At 41.6% G+C, this 19,452-nt stretch overlaps 1 long non-coding RNA gene across 1 annotated transcript in view; it reads right to left on the bottom strand.

Annotated features, from left to right (window-relative positions):
* The window catches only part of LOC140739501 (uncharacterized), a 36,000-nt gene extending 28,364 nt beyond the window's left edge, over positions 1–7,636 (bottom strand). The window contains exons 1-2 of the long non-coding RNA XR_012101665.1: positions 7,552–7,636; positions 3,968–4,081 (exon numbers count right to left, since the gene is read on the bottom strand). This is a non-coding gene — a long non-coding RNA (uncharacterized lncRNA). The remainder of the gene's footprint in view (positions 1–3,967; positions 4,082–7,551) is intronic.
* Between the last annotated feature and the right edge of the window lie 11,816 nt (positions 7,637–19,452).

Here is a 19,452-nt window from a genome sequence, read left to right as displayed (position 1 = left end):
TGCTGGCACTGTTCTCTCTGTAAACCCAGATGATTTCTGCAATACACGGTGCTCATCATCACTTGCTGGCCCATGCAAACTCCCGATGATGCTTCAGGTTTAAAGTTCGCACCTTTACTCTCACTCTTGCTCTGTTTAACTTTGTAACTGCATTCAAAGTTGCTTATCTCCAAGTTGGGCACTTTACTTTCCCACCAGCTGACCAATGACTGTACCGTAAATATCCATGTTTCTCCCTTCTCCTGGTGCTTACTTGCTTACTTACTGCCTATTATGCTGCTGGCACTTAGGGCAACAATGAAGGTCCTCCATCTCTTGTGAAGATCAGGGCTTCCTTCATCACGCCAGTAGCTTCCTTTCAGTTTTCACTACTGTCAGTCACGCAAGTTCCAGGTGGAGACTCGGGAATAGCGTCACTCTCAGAGGTAGAAGGATTCTTCATTGCTGTTTCCATGACAGTTTGCTTTACCGGTCACGCTTGTTAGCCCTGAACTGAACTGCTGGCCTTGGAGGCCAGGTAGACCACTCTTAGTCTGGCTTTTTCCTTTTGACCTGTTTGGCATGGGTGACCCTACTGAGAGCCAAAGCAGAAAGCGATGATTCCAGCTGGCAGAGCTCTACAGGTCAACGAAGCATGCAAGTCTCCTAACCACGACAGGGTTGTGGTCCTCTTGAAGGGCTTTTCCTGGTGGCTGCTAATAAATAGAACAGCATAGTACTGGAATAGACCCTTTAATTAATTACACTAGTAATTTAATGGTTAATTGAACTTACCCCTTCTGCTTGCACTATGTCCATACTCCTCCCGTCTCTGCATATTCATCAACCTATCTAGCAGCCTCTTAGATGTTTCTATCAGCTTTATCTCCACTAACACTCCTGGAAGTGCATTCTAGTTACCTAACATTCATTTTGTAATAAACTTGTCCCACATATCTCCACTGTCACCTTAAATGTGTGCCCTCTAGTATTAAACGTTTCGACCTCTGGAAAACGATACTGGCTGTCTACTCTATGCTTCTTCAAATCTTTTAAGTTTCTCTCCCTGAGCCTCCACTCCAGAGAAGTCTGCAATTTGTTCAAAGTCCCTATACACCACATGTCCGTTAATCTAGGCAGCATCCTGGTAAACCTCTTCTATATCCCCTCCACTTCCTTCCCATGATGGGGCAACCAAAACTGATTACAATATTCCAGATGCAGTCACACCAAAGTATCAAATGTGATCCAAATTTCAATCTCCTTTGAATAGCCTCGGTAGCTGTGTAATTAAACAGAGCAGACAGAACTTTGGAGTAACAATTCATCTCTTATATTTCTATGCTCAACACCTGATATTCCATCGGGGTAGCCTCCAACCCAATGGCGTAACCTGGGTTATTCTAACTTTTGGTAATTACTCTCCCCTCTTTTTTTATTTCTTCATTATAGTTACCTGCTCAGCCTTACACATTACCAGCCCTTCACCTACCTCTAGTTCCCCTTCTCCATTCCTTTCTCCCATTGTCCACTATCCTTTCCCATTAGAGTGCTCTTTCTTCAGCCCTTTACCTCCTCTACCTTTCACCTCACAGCTTTTTACCTCATCCCACCTCTCCAACCCACTCACATGGTCACACGTGTCACCCACCAGTTTGTTCTCTTCCCCCTCTCCCCAACTTCTTATTCTATCCCCTTCCTTTCCAGTCCTGATGAGAGGTCTTGGCCTGAAACATTGACTGTTTATTCATCTCCATAGATTCTGACTGAATTGCTGAGTTCCTCCAGCATTTTGTATGCATTAGTTCAATGTCAATGTCCATTGCCAAGATTCTTGTACCTAAAGACTCTGGTGAGACTTGAATCCACCATCTGACAGAGTTAGACAATGAGACCAGCATCAGGCCCTTCTGAAGAGGAAAGTGATATATGGAGGTGTGGGTTTATGAAGAAATGAAAGCCAGAAGGGTCTTGGACAAAGTCAGTCTGACAAGAAAAAAATATTCCTAAATCAAAGTCATTGTTCCTTTGCTCTAGATTTCTAAATGATAGTGGGAATTGTTTCTCCAATGATACTACCTTAACAGCAAGGAAACAAATCACATCAAATATTTTCATTTTCTTGGAGCCAAAGCTCAGGGATTCCTGAAAACTTTCAGCCACATTTGTCGAAGGTAATATTCAACTTCTTTTTTCCCATTTTACATCTCGTTTAAAATGCTCATTTAAGGTGCAGACAATTTAAAAAAGCTCTGGGCTTGCCTCTGTGAAGAAAATCAAATATCCTTCGAACATTAATTTTTATTACTTCAGCATTCCAGTGTCAGTATAGTCCAGCGGATCACATCTTTAGCATTGAGTCAGTACGAACAGTTACGTATCCCTTTGGAACAGAAGCTCCTCATGATAACACAGAGAGCCTTTTCCATCACAGAGATCCACACTTGGGGAGTTAGAGCAAATACGACCATTGGCCCTTGAGAGTGGGGCAATTGGGCTACTGACCACCTGTAGGAGACAAAGGAGGTCTAGACTACCTGGAGAGGCCTATAGCCTTCAAAGCCTCCAAACCAATTTGACTGAGCAAGATGCGATGCAATGAGATGGGCCCAATAACACTGACCATGGTGCAAGCTGGCGTGTTGGAGCAAACTGAGAGATGACACGGACTTAGTGTTTGAACTAATGGGCAATTTATTTTTAAAAAACTGGTGTGCTCTGGGAGACCAGTCAAAGCTGACATGCCCGAGCATGAATTTGGTACAGCTTTTACATTCTCAGTTGATGAGATTACCAGTAAAATTTGTTAACAGAATGTTGGCTACAGAAAAGCTGAATTAAGTAACAGACTAGGTCCTGAAGACAGGACAAAGTGATTATCCACAGGTCTAATAGTAAGTCCAGGTTTCTATTACAACAATGGATGCATAGCGTAATATAATTAATGAAATTAAACAAATCTTCATTTCCTCCACCCCTCTGCTGTCCACAGGATTGCTACCTCTGCAATTCCCTTGCCCACTCATCCTTCCCCGCTAATCTCTCTCTTGGCACTTATCCCTAGAAGTGGCCTAACCGCAACACCTGCCCATACACCTCCATCCTCACCTCCATTCAGGGCCCTAAACAGTCCTTCCAGGTGAGGCAACACTTCACCTGTGAACCTGCTGGGGTCGTCTATTGTGTCCAGCACTCCTGGTGCAGCCTCCTGTGCATTGGTAAGACCTGTTGTAAATTGGGGGACTGCTTCGTCAAGCATCTCCGCTACGTCTGCCAAAAGCGGAACATCCCAGTGGCCAAATATTTAAATTCAGATTCCCATTCCCATTCCGACATGTCAATCCATGGCCTTCTCTTGTGCCAAGACAAGGCCACCCTCAGGGTAAAAGCTGAGCAACAGCTTGTATTCCGTCAAGGTAGCCTGAACACCACCAGAGATGGAGGACCTTCAATGCTGCCCTAAATGCCGGTGGTGTAACAGACAGTAAGTAAGTAACTTGATTTGCATTTAGACTTAGTACAGGTTTATAGAATAGAACTCTTACATCTGGTCCGTCCAAAAATATTTTGACATTTCTGTCTCTTTTTGCTTATCCATTGACAAGAAGATGACAGAGAATAAAGAACAAAAGAGATGGATCGTTGTAATAGGGGAGCACTATTGACAGAGACCAGATACATTAATGCTAATACAGAACGTGGATCTGCACACTTTGCAGGACTCTGGAGAGATCGAAGGCAACTGATTATTAATAATCCATAAAATATGTGTAATATAAAATGATGTTACCGTTGGAAATAAATTATCAGACTTAATTATGCGAGTGATGAACTCGCCTCATGAATAGTGCTGAATTGTTCACAGTACTTGTTAAGCAGAGGGAATTTGCCAAGTCTGTCACTGTTCTCCACTGCTGAGTGTTAAGAGTGCGTGCTGAGAGGTTGCTGGGAGGTGAGTGGAAAGCGGCTCTCCAGCTTTTCAGCTTACCTGAGCTCAAATAAGGATGGAACATCAAACAACATCCGAACCAGTTCAATTCCTCCTATTCGCATCTCCTGGCACACCTCAGGCAAGTGAATGCAATTCCCCACGCTCCCCTTCCTGTCACACAGATAGAATAATCCGAATGTAAGATTTATAATGGGATTACTCCCGGACCCAGTCATTCCAGAAAGTGACTCTGGTCAATCAAATTTAGCAGCAGGATGGCCATTTTGATCACCTTATACTAAAATTACCTTTATTTTTGTTCTAAATCTATTATTTCTTACAAACATGTTTAACTTGTACTTCATTTATGCCTTTCTTGTGAATGCTCCTTATACAGGTGTAATGTTACGTGCCTGTGATGTTGCTGCAAGAATTTCAGTGTATCTGTGCATACATGTACTTGTGAATATAACAATAAACTCAGCTTTAAACAAAGTAGCACACACAAAAAATGCTTTTTGTCAAAAAAGACACACTTTTTGTCCCTCTTACGTCCGGGAGAATGGTTCAGGAGCTTGAAGATTTGTACAGCCAGATTTGGGAACAGCTACTTTCCAACTGTGATAAGACTGCTGAACAGATCCTGACCCAGATCTGGGCCGTACCTTCCAAATATCCGGACCTGACTTGCACTACCTTACTTTCCCTTTTCTATTTTCTAATTATGATTTATAATTTAAATTTTTATTATTTTTACTTCGATTTGTACTTCAGGGAGCGCGAAGCGCAGAATCAAATATCGCTGTAATGATTATACGTTCTAGTATCACTTGTTTGGTGACAATGAAGTAAAGTAAAGCAGGTCAGGCAGCAGCTATGGAAACGGGTAAACAGTCGACGTTTCAGGCCGAGACCCTTCTTCAGGACTGAGACGCAAGGGGAAAAATGCCTGAATAAGCAGGTGGGAGGGAGATAAAGGAGGCTAGCTGGAGGCCAGGTGGGTGGGAAAGGTAAAGGGTTGGAGAAGAAAGAATCTGATAGGAGAGGAGAGTGGACAGTAGAAGAAAGGGGATGAGGAGGGGATCCGAGGGGAAGTAATAGGCGAGTGAGAAGAAGTGAAAGGTCAGAGTGGGGAATAGAGGAGGTGGGGGAGAATTTGCTCACTGGAAGGAGAAATTGATATTCACGTCATCGGGTTGGAGGCTGCCCAGATGGAAAATAAGGTGTTGCTCCATTTCCCCGAGGGTTGCTTCACCTTGCACAAGAGGACACAATGGATTGACAGCTTTAAACAACTTTAGAGATAAGCAATGAAACTCAGTAATGTAGATAAATATTTGTCCATCCTCAGAAATGCAACAAGAGGTCATAGAGTCATGGAGTCCTGCAGCACAGACAAAAGGCCCTTCAGCCCAAGGTTTGCATACTGACCCAAATGTCCATCTAAACTAGCCCCATCCACCTACAGTTGACACATATCTCTCTAAACCTGTCCAAATGTTTTTTAAATGTTGTTAACCTTCCCTCCCAGACCACTTCTTCTGGCAGCGCGTTCCATTTACTGTTGACTCTCTGAGTGAAAATGTTGTCCCTCAGGTCCTTATTACATCTTTTCTCTCTCACCTTAAACCTTCTGATTCTTTATTCCCCCACCATGGTGAAAAGACTCTGTGCATTCATTCACCCTATCTATACCCTTCATGATTTTGTACACTCTATCAGTTCCTTACACTCCAAGGAGTAAGGCCCTAGCTTGCCAACCTCTTCATATAGCCAGGTCCTTCAAGTTCTGGCAACATCCTCGTAAATGTCTTCTTCACTCTTTCCAGCATAGTGGCATCTTTCCTATTGCAGTATGACGAGAACTGAACACAACATTACAAGTGTGGCCACAATACCATCTTGTGTAACTGCAAAAAAAACAACCCAAATTTCTATACTCCGTACCCTGACTGACAAAGGCCAGCATGCCAGAAGCCTTCTTCACCATCTTTTCTACCTGTGACACCACTTTCATGGTCGGTCTCACCGGAGGACAACGCCTGCAACGGAGCATTTCCTCAATATCCGGGTATCGAGCCCCATGTTCTGACCATAGTTCCACATTATCTTCTGATGTAGAATTCTAACATTTAAGAGAAGTCTGGATAGGTACATGGATGGGGGGAGTTTGGAGAGATATGGTTTGGGTACATCTAGATGAGATTAGCCAGAAGATCAGGGTGTCATGGACTACATAGGCTGATGTACTGTACTGTTCTGACACTATAGAAGCATCACCAAAGACCCATACCAGCCAGACCATGCTCTCTTCTCACTGCTTTTATCAGGAAGGAGGTGTAGGAGCGTTTTGTCCCACCAGATGTACAACAGTACTTACCCTTCAACCATAAGGCTCATGAACCAGCGGAGGTAACTTCACTCACCTCAACACACTGAACTGATTCCACAATCTAAGGACTTACTTTCAAGGACTCTACAACACATGTTCTCAGTATTAAATATTTATAACTATTATTGCTTCTTCTTAGCTGGTAAAACCTGCGGTATGGGCATAGGTTGCTACGAACTTTCAAACTATTCTAGCGGTACTTAGTATTGTGGCTTTCTGGAGATTTACAGAAATATGGTTGTGTTGCCCTGATTATTTAATCCTATGGTGTAGTAAATTTGAGTTGATACCAGTTGTAGATATTACTATTGAGACAATGTATACTCTGATCATGTTCCATAGTCTTTTAATTCAACATATTTCTGTTGTTTTTCACTTAATGATTTCAGTATGTTATGTGTATTTGGAATGGCTATATCTATTAAGTAAGTTGTCCCTGCTTGTTTATCCTGTAATATTATATCCAGACAGTTATTAGGGATTATCCTATCTGTAATAATGGATTGGACATAATGTAATTTGTTGGACACTGACTCTAAAACCGGATCAGACTTGTATTTATAGTAAGGTAGGGTGTCTTTTACGAGTTTGTATTCTAAAGCAAGATTCTGGTGAATGATGTCTGCTACTTGATTGTCGTTATTAGTTTTGTATTTGCACAGTTTGTCTTCTTTTGCACACTGGTTGCTGTGAGTCTGTTTGTGCATAGTTTTTCACTGATTCTGCTGTATTTTTGTTCTACTGTGAATATGTGCAAGAAGATGCATCTCAGGGTTGTATTTGGTAACCTATACGTACATTGATAATATATTTACTTTGAATTTTGATTTTGAGAAAGGTGTGTTTGGATGTTGCAGTTAACAGAAAGTTTACCTGTCAGGTGATAAGCATTCATTTACACATATTAAACACCCTGGTTTCCTTGAGCGCGTAAGTCGAGGGAAGACAACCTCTGGCCCTGCCAAACGTCTGAGATAGAGACGTGCTTGATCCCACCCCAAACCCCAGTTTGTGTGGATGCTGTGTAATTTGCTACCCTATTACAAATTAGTGCCACAAAATAACAGACAGTACACTGCATACGATTAAAGGAATTATATTTATGAATCTTAACTAAAGGGATAGTAGGAATAACAAAAGGAAAAGGGCCCATTCTAATTAAACAGTCAAATGTGTACAAGTTGGAGCTCATCTTGAACTTCTCTGTCACTCATGTGCTGGGCCTTCGGTCAACATGAAAGCAGCATACCTCGCTCGCAATCCATCTCGAACAAACGGGACTCCCACCAGATCGTATGCTACGACTGGTTCTCCCCAGTGTCTTCTCTCTTCATCTCCTCTCGAACAAAAGCTCCAAGCCCAACCTTAGTGTCCCTCACCAGAGAAAGCTCCTCTTAATCCGACCATCCTAATTGGATGGCAGACATTTATCCCCTCTCTTATCTTCAACAATAACCCACACATAAGCTGAAAACAAGCCAATTGCACAGAACAGCACAAAATAGAATACGTACAGCATGATAGTGAAAATATGAACCAGGGCTTTACACACAGGCTAGCTGCAAGTAGAGGGGTTAAGAGAACCATTCAGTAAACACATTTAATGTTGGGATTTTAGGTAGAGTAACAATGGGGTTAATTTTGTCTAGGTGAGCTGTGTGATAGTGAGTTGGAGTACAGATCACAGATCTCTCTTTAAATCAATAGGTGGAAAGACAAATTTTCTGTAACAACTTTCAGAACATTATAAAATGCTTTGCAGTTGATGAAATCCATTTTCGTGATGGTGTAACATGATAAATGCAAAAAACATTTTGAACACAGCTTGGTCACACTAACAATAATATCATACTGAATATTGACTCGGGCCTGAGAAAAAGGTATATATTGAAATGAGCTATCAAATTTATTATAGCCAACTAAGAGGGCAAATGAACTTGGTGGTTAATTCATTAGGTACAGCTGTACAGCTGTTTGATAATGCAAATATCCGATCAGCCAATCATGTGTCAGCAACTCAATGCATAAAAGCATACAGACACGGTCAAGAGGTTCAATTGTTGTTCAGTCCAAATATCGAAATGGGTAAGAAATGTGATCTAATTGACTTTGACTGTGGAATAACTATTGGTGCCAGATGGGGTGGTTCGAGTATCTCAGAAAATGTAGATCTGAAATTTTCACTAACAATGGTCTCAAAAGTTTACAGAGAATAATGTGAACAACAAAAAATAATCTAATGAGAAGCAGTTCTGTGGATAAAAATGCCTTGTTAATACGAAACGTTACGGAAAAATGGCCAGACTGGTTCAAGCTGACAGGAAGGTAACAGTTGTTTAAATAATAGTGTGTTACAACAATAGAATGCAGAAGGTCATCTTTGAATGCACAACACATCAGACCTTGAATTGGATAGGCTATAGAAGCTGAGGGCCACACCAGGTTCCTCTCCTGTACCTAATACAAGTGCCAAATTGAATGCATAGCCTCAGTCCTATGCTTCATCTGAAGAACAGTGGAGTGTCAGCTAAGAACTTTTTGTTTAAGTGCAGGCATTAATACAAGAACCATTATGTTAGAACTTCTGGAAGTTTGGCCCAGATATGATTTCAATAGAATCTTTTCCTTGCTTGCAACAATAAGAGAGGCATTAACTTTAATATCCTAGTCTTTGCCATGGCTCAGTTGGACTTTTTGCTTCAGGTTGTCTCTGGAAACTGTCATCTTCTAAGCAGAAGAAACACAAATGAAACCCAGCTCTTCAGTGCTCAGAAATACCCAATAACTATCAAAACACAAAAAAAATTCTTATTTCTAATAGACCAACATCTCTTTCAACCTCTTCTTTCTCCAAAACTCATTTAACCCAATTGGATCAAAAATGCATGCCCTATTTTTAGAACATAGAACAGTACAGCATAGCACAGGCCCTTCAGCCCACGATGTTGTGCCAATCTCTTAACCTACTCCAAGATCTGTCTAACCCTTCCTTCCTACATAACCCTTCATTTTTCTATCACCCATGTTCCGATCTAAGAGTTTTTAATGCCCCTAATGCATCTGTCTCTATAAGCATGCCTGACCATGCACTCACCACTCTCTGTGGGAAAAAGAACACTCTCTGACATTCCCTCTAATCTTTCCCCAATCACTTTAAACTTATGTCAGCCTGGTATCAGCCATTTTTGCTCTGGGAAAATGTTTAGGCTATCCACATGATCCTATGCCTCTTATTATTTTGTATTCCTCATCAGGTTTTTCTTTCTTATAAATGACTTGGAGTTGCTGGTATTTTAATAAGAATAACAACTCGAATTTACGCATATTGTCGTTCAGAAGCCCCATTGACTTCTGGCACTGTCCCACATTCTCACCACTCTTCTCTGTTTCCTTACAGAATAGAAGAAGCTATTCTGGCCCATCAATTCTATGCAACTTAACTTTGCAACTTTCTCTCCCCATGAATTCTTCCACCCACTTGTGGTTCCAGGTGTGGAAGGACTCCGGATCACCAAGGGGAAAACCATATGGCCACAGGAAGAACATTAAACTCCACATCGACGGTATTGAACCTCAGCTGCTAGAGCTGAGAGGCAGTAGCTTCACCATCTATGACACTCTGGTTAGCGAGTTTCTCTTGAATTTACCGTAAGAACCATTCAGTAACTATATATAATTCTGGTGACATTTGCAAATGGCAGCATTTTGTTTCCATGCTTTTGAAACATTGACACTGTTTCACCCTCGACAAAGTTGGAGCACTTCCCACATTTTCCACTATTATTTTGGATTTCCTATTCCACTGTACTATAAAGCAGAGTCTTGTTATACTGTTGTGTTGCAAAGACCAACAAAACTTTGGTTTTCATTTTTCATTCTTTCTTCCAAGGTCAGGTGCTGCACTTTTCTGGGCATTGGGACAAGACCTTCCAATAGCGTAGCCACGACTGGAAGAGGAGACCTTCAAAATATGGCCTAATACTGCTGCTAGGATATTACAATAGATCCCACTTTGATCATTTTGTGGAGTAGCACTGCCCTAATAAGGTTAGATGGAACAGTTCCAATCTCATCCCTGCTCATTAAGGCCCCATTAAACACTCCTTAATGCCACACAACCCAGCTCATAAAATTGTTAATAAAATATCATTAATTGCTGAATGATATTGAAGATGTATATTGTTATTATAGCTTAATAAGCTAAATCTATTGTAGAGATATTTTAAAGGAATCACACTTTTGTTGGTTCTAATTGACTTCAGTCAGTGCCAAAAGGAATTATGCCATGAGTTTACGAATGGCCAGCATTGTTAGAATTAAAAGTACATAAGTTGTTCTTCACTGTATTTGCAAGATGGAACAAATGAGATTTAAGATGTTTCTTTTCAGAAGGTAATGTCTTGGGATATTCTTAATATGATGAGCTGGTGTTCTAGCTCAAGAAATGGCTCTTTTGGTTTTTAATCAGAAGATTGTATGTTCAAGTGCCGTTGGAAATCTGAACACCGATTGAGGACAAATTGGCAAATATTGCACAAGGGCTCTTGACCTCATAATCTGGCTGATAATGATCTCACACCTTATTGTCCACCTGGCATGGACTTTCCCTGTAACAGCAACACTATATTCCACAAAAATGCACACAAAATGCTGCAGAAACTCAGTGGTCCACATTCCACAAAAGAACGTGGAATATTCCACATTGTCCTACTGCTTTTCTCTTGTACTACCTCAGTGTTATGTTTTGATGAAAAGATCTGCATGAATGGCATGCGAAACAAAGTTTTTCACTGTATCTCAGTACATATGACAATAATCAACTGATTACCAAGCATCAAACAAGATCCCACCAACAGATTGATCCTCTAGAGCAGGGGTTTACAACCTGGCGTCAACAGACCCCTCATTTAATGGTATTGGTCCATGGCATAAAAAAGGATGGGAACCCTTGATTTAGAGGGATGAACATAGACTTGGGACTCACAAAAGTTCACCTACCTTCAAATATTTGAAATTTTTAGCCTTCGGTATCTGACTAAATAGGCAAGGCAAAGGGTACCAAAAATTTGCTTTAATTGACAATCTTTTATAACATGATGTTCATTCCCACATCCCAGCAACCCACAACCCAGCAACAATGTTCATTCCCACAATCCACTGGCAAGCAGGTTCTTGATGTCTGGCTCCAGTGTGTTAGTGTGACCAATGAGCTGATCGCTGAGTAGAACATCTTGATGAACTCTATTAACAGTGAACAAACCTGTATTATTCCCTTCATGGGTAAAGCTGCAGAATCCCATGCTGATATGCCTGATGTTAGGACAGGGGTTCCCAACCTTTCGTATGCCCTGGACCCCTACCATTAACCAAGGGGTCTTTGGACCACAGCTGAGAACCCCTGAGTTAGGCCAAAGGGAAAGCAATTGAACAGGAAGCAAACAAACAAGTGTCTCTGGGTGAATAAACGGATTTGGAGTGCATTGCTCTTGGAGTTCTCTGTCCATTTAGTACTGCAATCACTCAAGTCGGCTGTCATGTTCTCCTAAGAGGGTATCTATTGGTGAATCCTCAGGTGGCTGTAGAGTGTAAGTGGTTAGTGGTCGGGTTTTTAAGTTTTTCAGTTTCTCCTTTTGCAGTTGCCACTTCTTCTCTGTGACATTGCGTAGGTCTTTCGCAGCTCACTCTTGATTTCCTCCAGGTGTATCTATTGAGTGCAATGCCTTCCCAATTTTTAGATGTAACATTGAATTTTTTTCAGGCTGGTTTTTATATTATCTTTGAAATGTTTCCTTTGCTCAACAGGGGCTTTTGTGACTTTCCTTCAACTGGAAGTAAAGGATCTGTTCGGAGAGACGTGACTCAGGCATCCAGATGACATGACCTATCCATCAGAGTTAGTGGTGCTTTATTGTGTTGACTTCCTCCAGAATGCTGTGCTAGTCTATCCTTCCAGATGATCCTTAAAATCTTTCCTGAGGCTCCTTGGTGGTATTGTTCCAAGGCTTTCAAATGCCTGTTGTAGGTGGTCCATAATTCAGCTCCACCCAGTAATGTAGGAAGGAAGACTGCTTTTGTTAATCCATTTAACCTTCAGATACATCAAATATGTAAACATATATATTTTTCAATGGTTGTGCCTTTTGGAGAAGCATAATTAAAATTATTAATATTGTGATACACTGGATCTTTTCAATACCAATGTGTATGTACTCTGGATTTCATGCCTTTTGTTTAATATGCCATTATTATTAAGTATCACACCAGTACAATTCATAAGATGACATTTTAAACCTGGAGGATCTAACCAGGCATATATTACAATAATCTGATCTACTTGGTACCATTAAACCTCTGAACTATGCCCACTCCAATTGACACAATTTTTTTACTGTTTTGTACAATGCAATTTCCATATGTATTTACTTGTGAAAATTAAAGATGTAACACTAAGACGCACCTGACCTCAACAGAATAGCAAGTGTTGCTTGTTGACGCTCGCCAAAGCTAATTAAGTAGTCCAAACTTAGTGTACTCAATCTTGAGAGTCGTTTTTTCAAAAAAAAAATCACAGTGCCATTGCAATACATGCAGTCAATGATCAAAATGTCACGAAAATCATTTTCCTTTGCGGAGGAAGTATGTCAGTGTCAAATGCAATTATCTTTATCTCAGAGAAAGAAAATGTCTCCAAGGTGACTCACCCTAAGGCTTTTACTTGGCCTCCGATCTATTCTCTAATGTCTAATTTCAGTCAATGACTGTCAGAGTGTCAGGAATCATCTAGGGAGGTATGGTCTTTAACTGGTTTATTCAGTATCAACGTATCATCAGTGACCCATTTATTAGGTTCATCTGCTCGTCAATGGAAGTAACTAATCAACCAGTCATGTGGCAGCAACTCAATGCATAAAAGCATGCAGGCATGGTTAAGGGGCTCAATTGCTGTTCAGGCCAAACATCAGTTTGGGAAAGAAATGTGATCTAAGTGGGATTATTGTTGTTGCCAGATGGGGTGAATTGAGTATCTCAGAAGCTGCCAATCTCCTGGGACTATCACGCACAACAATCTCAAGAGTAATGGTTCCCAACCTTTTTTATGCCATGGACCCCTACCATTAACTGAGGGGTCCGTGGTCCCCAATTTGAGAACACTTACTCTAGAGTTTACAAAGAATGGTTCAAAAATAAATACCCAAAGAGTGGAAATTCTGTGGGCAAAAAAAAATCCTTATTAATGGGAGAAGTCAGAGGAGAACGGCCAGACTGGTTCAAGCTGACAGGAAGGCGACAGTAACTCAAGTAATCACATGTTACAACAGTGGTGTGCAGAAGAGCATCTCTGAATGCACACAACATGCCAAAATTGAAGTGGATGGGCTGCGGATGCAGAAGACCATGAGCATAAACTCAATGGCCACTTTATTTTGTAAAGGAGGTACCTAAAAAAGTGGCCCCTGAATCTATGTGGTTTTTCAAGCACAGATTACTGTGTTGAAAACAGTAACAGCATTTTACATTTCTAATGAGTATTCAAGATGGCAAAATATCCCAAGGGTGCAAAGCGGGTTTGCGGGCATATATATGACTGGTTACTAGTTATACACACTTTGATAATAAATTTAATTTGAACTTTGAACTTTAAACCTTGCTAAAGGCATCCAGAATAGAGTCGATTGGTAATTCTCCTGCCTGTCAATCTTGGTGATCCTTTATCCTCCTGTATGGTAGCGGGACTTGGACCATCCACTCCAAACAGGAGAGGAAACTCAATAGTTTTCACCTGCGCAGCCTTCACCGCATCCTCGGCATCACCTGGAGAGACAAAGTCCCAAACTCTGAGGTCCTCTCCCATGCTGGACTTCCCAAATGTTCACACTTTTAAGATAACACAGACTCGGCTGTCTGGACCATGTTCATCATATGGATGCCAAAGGACATCCTCTACGGAGAACTAGCAACAGGCAAGAGGAACATTGGTAGACCCCAGCTTCACTTCAAGGACCTCCGCAAGCATGGCATGAAAGCCTTAAAAATCAACACAGCTTGCTGGGAGGATACAGCAGATGATAGCAACAAATGGCGAGGTACTCTTCAGCAACACCTAGAGCCAGGCGAAAGAGTGTTCCTGAGTCAGTCTGAGGAGCGGAGAGCTAAGCAGAGAGCACAGCGGACAACAATTCCACGACGTGGCAGAGCTGCGTTCCAGGATCAGTGTCAACAGCCACATCGATGCTGCTCAACAAACCAGTAACTACCAGAGATGCAGTACCCATGGTCAACCACGACCGATGGAGGCCACACACACACAAGCTTGGTGACCAAACAGCTATTGTTTAAATGAAAGTTTTGTAGATAAAACTAGAGAACATACATGTTTACACCCAGGAAATCAGCATTTTCTGAGATACCCAAGCCACCTGGCCTGGCACCAACAATCATTCCATGTTCCAAGTCACTTAGATCACATTCCATTCTCATTCTGATGTTTGAACAACAACTGAACCTTTTTATGCATTAAGTTGCTGCCACAAGATTGGCTAATTAGATATTTGCATAAATGAGCAGGTGTACAGGCATACTAAATAAAGAGGCCATTGAATTTATACTTATGGTAAGGGATACGATATAAAATATTTACAAAATAAGCAGGGATCTTATTTACCCAGAGTGTTGAGTACCTGGAATACTCTTCCTGAGAGCCCCTGATATCAATTAAAATTTGCTTCTGAAAGGAAATTGACAACTACTTATGTTTTGGGTTGAGACCAGGTGAAGGATCTCAGCTTGAAACATTGACTGCCAATTTCCTTTCATAGATGATACTTCATCCACTGAGTTCCTCCAGCACTTAATACTTTGCTCCAGATTACAGCATCTTCAGTCTCTTGTGTCAATAGTAATTAAGAAGTATCCCAGCAAACAGTTGAATGACCCAGGCACAGAAGGCCATGGGCCAACTGCTGGAAGACGTGATTAAAATGGATGGGTGCCCTCTGATTGGCGTGGACATTGTGGGCTGACTCTATGACTCCATGACATGAAGTGGTCACAAGAGTGAATTGAATTCAGACACCAGAGAGAATTACAAGTGAGTTGTATTTTCTATCTCAGTTAAAGGTTAAATATTTTGAAGGTCATTATAATATAGATAGTGCATGACATTTTCTGGTGCTTTACATTGTATAATTTTCAGTCACTTCTGGTAATGCCTGAAGCCACACACTCAACAATTCAGGAGCAGCTTCTTCCCCTCTGCCATCAGATTTCTGAATAGACGTGAGCACTACCTCACTGTTTTTTGCATTAATTATTTAATTATAAACACACACACACACACACACACACACACACACACACACACACACACACACACACACACACACACACACACACACACACACACACACACACACACACACACACACACACACACACACACACTTACTTCTTCCTGTAATTCTCAACTTTGCATTGTACATCTGCTGCATAACAACAAATTTCATGACATATGCTGGTGATATTAAACATGATTCTGATTCTGATATTATGTAAAGTTCCAGTATTTATATTATTTTGTTTGTGCTGTGTTCTTGATTTTCATAAACTTTTAAAAAATACCTAAGTTATGTTTGTCTAGACACTTTTGAAATGCTGACTTTATTCTCAGAATTCAAAAGTAACTGCATTCTTCTAGTGAAATCACCCTGCTTTTATTGGGACGAGTTGCGGTAGTGTCCACTCTCTTCATGTTACAGACTGTTGCTCTGTACATTAGACTGTTTGCTGTGACTGAAGCACTTTACCCTCACCTCTGATGTATTCAGAGACCCAGTGCTCCCAAAAATATCCCATATATTTCTATCTTTCCTTTCGGTTAGTCCTGATGAAGGGTCTCAGCCCGAAACGTCGACAGCGCTTCTCCTTATAGATGCTGCCTGGCCTGCTGTGTTCCACCAGCATTTTGTGTTTGTTGTTGTCCATATATTTCTAGCCTCTTCCTGCTGTATTTGAGATTCCTTTGTGCTTCAACCCCACATAAACTCCCACTGCCCAGGTAACAAGTAACCTTATTAATCTTTGTGCTGAGGTGTATATCTTCACTGTGTTCAGTTACAAACTTTTGAACCATCTAAATCTCTGAAGAACTCTCAAGCATGCAGGTATGGCACCTTTACATGGACAAAGATACATCGCCACAATCAATAGAGAGGCAAGAGGAGAGGACTCCAAGCCAGGCTAAAGTGCTGGAGTATGAAACTATCTCCACCCAGCATCTTGTTAGCAAATTTACAGTTGCTGGAAAACAAGATTGAGGACCTAAGGGCAAGATTCAGAGGGAAATGAGGAATTGCTGTGTTCTTTGCTTCATGGAGGCAGGACTTATCTGGACATGCTGGATACATTGGTAAGATAAAAGGGTTTCTCAATACACAGGATGAATTGGACTACTCATTAGAAGATCTGGAAAAAGATGAAGATCTGTGTTTCTGGATAATCTCTTTGTGGTGCTTGGATGCAGCTGTCTTGTTGCATTCTTGCTCTCCTAGCCTGGAACATCTAATGATTAAGTGCTAACCATTCTACTGACCAAGAGAGTTCTCCTCCATGATTATGACTATAATCTACATACCGTCAAAGGCTGGGGTTAAGCAGACAGTCGAGGTACTGAGTCCTTCCATCAGCAAACAAGAAACAGCCTACCCCAATGCCAGTCAAATCACTGTTGGGGACTTCATTCAAGCTTGTTTGATGAAACCTCTGCCCAGTTATCATCAACATATGACCTGCAGCAACAGGGGTCCCAACATACTCGACCGCTGCCTACCTTTCCATGCCTCGACTGGATTTCAGGACATCTGATCACTTGACTGTCCTCCTCCTACCTGTATGCAAGCAGAGGATAAACAGCAAAGCTCCTGGAATTAGGACAACAAAGAGGTGGTCACGGGAAGCAGAGGAGTGGCTACAGGATTGCTTTGAATCGGCGAACTGGGCCACGTTCAAGGACTCATTGGAAAATCTGAACGAACATACCACGATTGTCACAAACTTTATAAAAACAGTCATAGATGTGTGTATCTCCACAAAATCATTCAGTGTCTTCCCCAACCAGAAGCCCTGGATAAACCATGAGATCTGCAATCTGCTGATGGCCAGATCAGTGGCATTCGGATCTGGTGACCAAGTAAAATACAAAAGGTCCAGGTACGATGTCCAGAAAGCCACCTCATGTGTGAAGTGTCAATCCTGGACTAAACTTGAATCACTGAAGGACATTCAACAACTGTGCCAGGGCTTGAGTGCTATTACCTTGTACAAAGTGCAAACAAGTGATAGAGGTGACAACAAGGCTTCGCACCCAGATGAGCTCAATGCCTTCTGTGCTCGCTTTGACCATCAAAACATGGAGAAACCTTTACAGCACTCCCATGATCCTGTGATTCCAGTCTCTGAGGCTGACGTGAGAGCATCCTTCATGATGGTGAACCCACATAAAGTTTCTAGCCCAGATGGGGTAGGTGGCCGGGTACTAATGACTGCGCTGATCAACTGGCTGGAGTGTTGACTGAGATCTTTAACGTCTCGGTTTGGCAGTGTGAGGTACCCTCCTGTTTCATGCAGGCTTCCGTTATACCTGTGCCCAAGAAGAATGTGGTAACCTGCCTCAATGACTATTAACCAGTAGCACTTACAGTACGTCCACTGTAGTGAAGTGTTTTGAGAAGTTGGTGATGAAACATATCAATTCCTGCCTCAGAAGTGACTTGGACCCACTCCAATTTGCCTGCCATCACAACAGGCTGATTCCATTTAATTGGCTCTTCACTCAATTCAGTAAAATCTGGACAGTGAAGATGCATGCATTAGGATACTCTTCATTGACTATAGTTCGGCATTCAACAATATAATTCCCTTAAAACTAATCAATAAGCTTCAAGAATTTGGCCTCAATACCTCCTTGTGCAACTGGATCCTTGTTTTCTTCACTTGCAGAGCCCAGTCCATTCAGATTGGCAACATCTGCTCCAGGCTCCATTAGCACAGGTGTAAAAACAGGCTGCATGCTTAGCTGCTTACTCTACTCACTTTATACTCATGACTGTGAGGCTAAGCACAGCTTCGATGCCATATTCAGGTTTGCTGGTGACACGATGATCATTGGGCAAATCAAAGGTAGTGATGAACCAGCATATAGGCAGATTGGAAATCTGGTTGAGTGATGCCACCACAACAACCTCTTACTCAATGTCATCAAGACCACAGAGTTGATTATTGACCTCAAGAGGGGAAAACCAGAGATCCATGAGCCAGTCCTCTTCAGGGGGATCACGGATGGAGAGGGCCAGCAACTTTAAATTGTTCAGTGCTATCATTTCAGAGGATCTATCCAGGGTCCAGCGCATAACTATCACTATGAAGCACCTCTACTTTCCTAGAAGTTACCGATGATTCAGATGACACCTAAAACTTCAACAAGCTTCTATAGTGATGTGAGGTGGAGAATATGTTGATTGGTTGCATCATGGTTTGGTCTGGAAACAGTAATGCCCTTGAAAGGAAAAGCCTACAAAAAGTAGTGGATACAGCCCAGTCCATCACAGATAAAGCCATCACAATAACTGAGCTCATCTCCATGGACCACTGTCTCATGGAAGCACATTCCATCATCAAGGACTCCCAACACCCGGAATACACTCTCTTCTCACAGCTGCCATAAGGAAGAAATACTGGAGCATCTGGACCAACACCACCAGGTTCCGAAACAGTTATTACCCCTCAACCATCAGGCTCGTGAATCAGAGGGGATAACTTCACTTGCCCCAATACTTAGCCATTCCCAGAACCTATGGACTAGCTTTCAAGGACTCTTCATCTCATGTTCTCAGTATTTATTGCTTATTTATTTATTCATTTTTATTATTATTTCTTTCTGTTTACTTTGTAGATTTGCACAGTTTATTGTCTTTTGCACACTGGTTGTTTGTCCGTCCTGTTGGCTGCTGTCTTTCAATGACTTTATTGTGTTTCTTGTATTTACCGTGAATGCCCGCAAGAAAATTAATCTCAGGGTTGTATATGGTGACCTATACAATATGTACTTTAATAATAATTTTCCCTTGAACAACACCATGGTTGAAGGGCCTTTTCA

Source organism: Hemitrygon akajei, chromosome 1 (assembly GCF_048418815.1).
Source record: "Hemitrygon akajei chromosome 1, sHemAka1.3, whole genome shotgun sequence".
In the NCBI taxonomy this organism is placed as follows: Eukaryota; Metazoa; Chordata; class Chondrichthyes; order Myliobatiformes; family Dasyatidae; genus Hemitrygon; species Hemitrygon akajei.
Note: the sequence above shows the minus strand (reverse complement) of the source record. Positions and strands in the feature narration are given on the sequence as shown.